Genomic DNA, 5,920 nt, shown 5'->3' on the forward strand with positions numbered 1-5,920 from the left:
CGGGTTTTATTTTTTCCCCGGGTCCAATGATTATGCCTTTTATACTCTTGGACCAGGGTCAGGCAAGTTGTGTTAAAGGTCCTACAGGTTGAAAGACACCTAGATTGAGTAAAACATCTCCAATTCTTCTTAAGGGACATCTCTACTACCAATATATCAAATCACGTCTACAAGTCGTGCAAGGTGATTGGTATGCTCCTTATTGAAGAAAAAGCAAATGAGGACACAAAAAAAAAAAAAAGGTGTACTTGCTTTTATAGGTGCACAATCACTACCAACCACCAGTGCTGACGGAGCCAACAGCGATGCTAATGCCATCCAGGAGGGGACAGTAGCTGCGACACCTGCAGGAGCATCAGTGGGGGAGGAAACTTCAGCGGTGGGCGGTGGTAAGTTATATTCATTACTTATTTGCATTACTAGGTGGAAGGGGAACATTTCCCTCACTGTGCTATGAGACTTATTAAGAAAGTATGAATTTGAAGTTGTTCTGGACAACATACAATGGTTTAAGAAGACACCCTTTGCAGCATTACCAGCGTGAGTTGAGTAAACAAGGCCTCTTCTATCAGACTCCAACTCAGTTGTGAAAGTTATGGAGAAGACTAAAAGTCAGATCAGATGACCTTGAGGGATGTTTTGAACATAAAGAGAAAGAAGTGACCGAGGTTGGAAGGTGGAAGGACTAAAGAGATGTAATAATAAGACTACCATAGAAGGATACTTTGGAAGGTTCATGCATGTGGCTGATATGAATCCGATGTATGGGTTGTTGAAGGATGGGTAGAACTGGAAGGGGAAAGAAAATGCATGCCTGGTTGGGCAAAACAATATGGGTGCATGGATATAGTGGATAGCAAGAGTCGTGAGCGGAGTTTGTGTCAATGAAACCCAAGGCAAGGAAGGAGTGGACGCATGGGGGGTTGCTGGTGATAGTGAAACCAGTTAGGGTAATAATAAAGAATGGTAGACATTTACTTTTAATGGGTGGATGCCCCCTAAATGTATTGTATTCATCATAGGTGGACACTGTCACTGGAAGCAGAGTCTTACTTCGAAAATATAAAAGGAGATACAAAAAAGACTGGTGTTCTTCTGTGTACTCAAGTCCACCCATAGTACTAGGGCAAGTATAATGCCGGAAAAAACTTTAACAAATGCTACAGGCAGGAGAAGCAGGAGGATAGATTAGATAGATACTAAAAGTTGCCACCAATTGTATGTACTGCGCTTGGTAGTGCTACTATGCCACAATGTGTTGAATTAATTTAGAAGAGTTTCAGTTACAATTCTGTTTCTTTTTTTATAGATACTCATACTCCTTCCCAAAAACCATCATGGAAGGAGTTGGCAGTTAGGGCCCAGCAAAGGAAACTGCAGGCCATTGTGGAGGAGTACCGCCAGCTGGTCAGAGGTAGAAGAGGCGACAACAGCAGCTGCTGCCTCTTCCAATTCATCAGGCCCCAACAAGGCCCCACCTGCAGGAGTACGGCGCCGCGGTCAGGCAGCCGCTGACCGCCGGCATTTAACATCTGCCGCCCCCCCACAGCATGGATGCAAATGTAGGTGCCGTGCATTTTGGCAACAACTTCTCCTCCGGGTGGTCTAGCTGGAGGACCAATTAGAGGAGCGCGTCAAAATAATAGTGGACAAACACCTTAAAGCCCGCCAGTTGTAATGGACCCTGCTCATTTGCCCCTTTTTTAATACTTTTGTTGGTGGGCGAGAATTGGGTGTTGGGGTTATTATTTTTGTGGGACATTCTTTGGACTTGGACATTGGTTGTGGTTAGGGTGGGGATAGGGGTGGGATAGGACTAGGAGGATTTTTTTTATGTACATGAATACATGTTATTTATTTTCAACGTACACATATGATGTTATTTTGTGGTGGGGTTACTGTTGTACGTCACAAGGTTTACGCTAGATGCAGGGCAGTGGCCAGTGTTTGATTGAAATAATTTATTAATTGACCACATGTGTAACATGCAAAACAGATAGATGCAGTACCCCTCACTCATATTTGTCCTATTAGTACTACCAGCCTCTCCTCCATTATACCTCCCAGCAAACTTCTCTTCTGTGATTGATCATGATTAAGTTTGGCACCGCCAGGGCTGCATGGTTTCCCAAGACAACGGAGAATATGCTGTGGTTGTGTGATGGTAGTAGTAGACTAGACACTGACACTAGCATTGGCAAACAAAAATAAAGAGGCAGTCATTTGCCTGAGAGAGATTGTGGGAGAAGTAGAAAAATACAGTACAAAAGACTGACAAAAAAATACAAACAATATAGCAACTGCTCAACGAACTCAAAGAAATCAATGGTGTCGTGGACTGCCAAGTACAAGAAGATAACTGTAGTTGTGTTGTAGTCAGTAAAACACAATCCAATTCGTAAACTTAAATGCTCTAAAATTAAATGTAAATAATGCCAGCAATTATTTAGATTTATTCGTTGGGTCACTTTGGGAAATTATTTGCCTTGTACACTAGTACATAAAGTGAGCTTGGGTGGGCAAGCAGAAGAAGACCCTCGCCCTGCCTCGTTGACATTTGATTTCATTAGTGTTGCTTTCACCACATCTGCCCCAGCAAGCGTGTGATCAATTGTTGGTGTAGATTTAATGTAGTAACATCACACCTCAATATAAAACCACACAGCCCGGGGGAAGAGGGTTAGGGTTTGATGAATGGATGGGAACGGGGGTTTGGGAAAAGGTTTGACAAAGAAAAACAGTATGCATGGAGACAACAAAAGCAAAACAATGAAGACGATGATTGATGATCCACTACTACCCAATAAATCTAAAGTTTAGAAAAACGAAATGCATGCATGATGAAGATAAGTTATAACTTGATGATTACTAATAAGTGGTACTTAACTACTACTACACAATTCAAAGGAATTATTTCTAATATATGATATGAATATGACTTTTGCCTAGGCTGTATGCCTTCTGAGAAACCGTAATACCTGCTGTAGCGGGCTAAAAGCTAGCAAAGAAATGTAAGCAATAGTTTAAGTGGACAATCAATTACCAAACACAAGTGTAAAATAAATGAAGAGGAAAAAGGAATAAAAAAAATTACGAAAATGATACTAAAGTTAATGTATTATCCAGGTCCAAATGTGTAGTTATATCTCATCATTCATCTTTGTCATCCCTTCCATGGACACTGTGACTGAATATCATTCTTTGGCGCCTCTGGCTGGATGATGAGGAGGATTGGTGAAAGGCCGGCCTGTAAGTGTTGATGAAAAAAGAAATGGGGTATTCCAAAATAAGCTAACTGAATGAAAACATTTTAAAAAATCAATTACGGTGTAGTGCAAAAAAGAAAAGACAGGACTTGTGAGCGAGAAGATTTTCAGACTGAGGCGGCTTGGATACATTGATTAACTCTACACTTCTAGTTGAACAGCAGTCATCGAAAAGAACAACAAGATAGGAGCCAGCACAGAACAGTTACATCACCACACCACAACACCGGGCCGTGAGTCTGCGGCCCAAACTCCATTTACCTAAATTTTTCACAGTTCCAGACAAAAGGCATATACAGCAACCTAGCATTTTGCAAATCAAGTGATTAAATCAATGCACCATTGTCAGTCAATCCTACCACTATTCTATTCCACCACTGCACACACTTGTAGCCTAGGTCTGCTGTGGTTCTTGCTGATTGGTTGTGTTTACCTTGTACTCCACTTCCTGAACATATTCCATCAATCATCACAGATCAAACTGACTGACTGCATGCAAAGACGGTATGGTGGCAATCACTATCCGGTGTGGCACGTGTACGTGTTGTCCAACAGACCACCAACAGCAACTCAGTCTGTAGTGAGTGACTACGATTAAGTCCAGACTGCACCTGCAGCAGTAGGAGTACAATTGGATACATATTATTAAACAACATGGAAACATTGACCATCACTTGAGACACAAGTACTTTGTTATTATATTAAACTACTAGTATAGTTCTACTTCATGCACATTTGCTCTGAGTCAGCAAGCATCCAATCGAATGTATGGCATCATTCATTTCATTTACCTGTCTTGCTCTTCTGTGTGGCTGTCATATCACAGATGCAGCAGAGCCTTCTGAAAGTGATGACGATTTTACTTTAATTTTGGAGCCCTGCTCAAGTTCTGACATTGAAGAGTTGTGTATGCCAGTGCAGACAGAGGTGGTAGCCTTAAGACAGTGATGCGTTTCAGATTGGAAACAAAACAGAAGATGGCTATAGTCACCTACGTTTCAATTGTTATTTAGGGACTGTTAGACGCTACATTATTGTACTATTCTCCATCTCCATCCAATGTATGGCAAGATGGAAATGTATTTAGGGTGAGTCAGGAAGATGGAGCAGGACTGTGAGGAGTAGAGTGCACAGTTAAATGCACAGAAGTGCAACTCCAATAGGTAATTAAAAAAGTAAGAGAAAGGATGGTGTTGGTTTTGAAGTTTGAACCAGAAAGACAGATACACACAAATAAAGGAAGAAAGAATGTAACAATTTAAATGCCTAGTTGTCAGGGAAGAGGAGCTCATCCTCAAACCCTGGTGGTTCTTCTGACAGAAGTAGGTCATGTAACCCAGTAGTTATGTCTTCCGACTCCCTCTCCTCTTCCAGCTGTGATTCACGTATTTTGTAGTCTGATGGTATGAAGTGCTGATTCATTTTGATCATGGTTTACCTCTCCACTCTTTTGGGTGAAAGACTGGTCCTTTTCACGGTTACAATGGCACCAGCAGCACTGAAAACACGCTCAGAAGAGACACTTGCAACAGGGCAAGCCAGATACTTTATCGCCAGCCTGCTGAGCACTGGCCAGTCGCTTCTTTTCCTATACCAATTCACCAATGGGCTTTGCTCCATGAACACCTCTGTTGTGTCATCCAGATAGGCCTGCACCATCCGCTCAATGTTCAGTGGTGCTCATTTTTGCTTGTCCTCTTTTTGCTTTGTGACAGCAACTGACTTACCCATCCCTTTCTGTAGAAACCAAGCAGCTATTTTTTTGATTGTGTCTGAGGAATCAGATCCTGTTGGTGCTGTTGTTGTTATTGGTAGTGTTGGTGACTGCTGGGAAGCAAACGCACTGCTCTCATGCTGTGAAGAAGAACTTGACTCTGTAGGAAGCTCAGTAGTACTTGCACTATCCTGGGCTGGCACTGGCAGGCCTCTAATTTCTAAATCAGTGGCTTCCTCATCTATTACAGTTTTGTACTTGGCAACATCCCCTTCTGAAAAAGGAATTACTGCATTACTGTTCACAAATAATTTGTACTGTGGATCCAAAATTGTGGCAGTAATGTAATGTTGATGTGACACACTCTTATTTTGAATCCTTGTATTCTCAGATAAGCGGCCGGCTAAGGCCTTCGCCAAATAACATGCTTCAAGTTTTCCGTCAACACCTTCGTATGTTTCAGACACCTCCTTTAGCTCTTGCTCTAGCATGTACAACAATGGGATAGCTTGGCCCATAGTACAGTTCTTCCTGCTGACTGCACCTGTGAAGACCTCAAAAGGAAGTAGCATCTCTGTCAGGCATTTAATGAGGTCCCATTGCCACATCTCAACGGTCATGGCTTTAACACCTTGCCTGCGGCGCCGATTCTCCCCCGGTGCTGAACATTCCATTCGCGGGTGTGGTCATGACGGAACGGTTCCGTCATGAGCACAGCGCGACCGATGCTCATGACGGAACCGTTCCGTCATGCACATCGAAGGGGTTAACAGTAGGATCCCCTGATCTTCTTGTCATAACATAAGCATTAAGTGGTATGTACTGCTCAAACAGCCGATCAAACATGTATTAAGTAGAGTTCCAACGTGTTGGGACGTCCTGGATGAGTGGTTTGACTGGCATTTTATAGTCACATTGAATGACCCGTAGCTGCTTCCGG

General features: G+C 42.6%; 1 pseudogene; it reads right to left on the reverse strand.

Moving 5' to 3' along the window:
* Positions 1-4,532: 4,532 nt before the first annotated feature.
* Positions 4,533-5,552, reverse strand: LOC147697808 (zinc finger BED domain-containing protein 6-like; annotated as a pseudogene).
* Between the last annotated feature and the right edge of the window lie 368 nt (positions 5,553-5,920).

The sequence above is a fragment of the Lissotriton vulgaris genome, chromosome 8 (assembly GCF_964263255.1).
Source record: "Lissotriton vulgaris chromosome 8, aLisVul1.2, whole genome shotgun sequence".
Lineage (NCBI taxonomy): Eukaryota > Metazoa > Chordata > Amphibia > Caudata > Salamandridae > Lissotriton > Lissotriton vulgaris.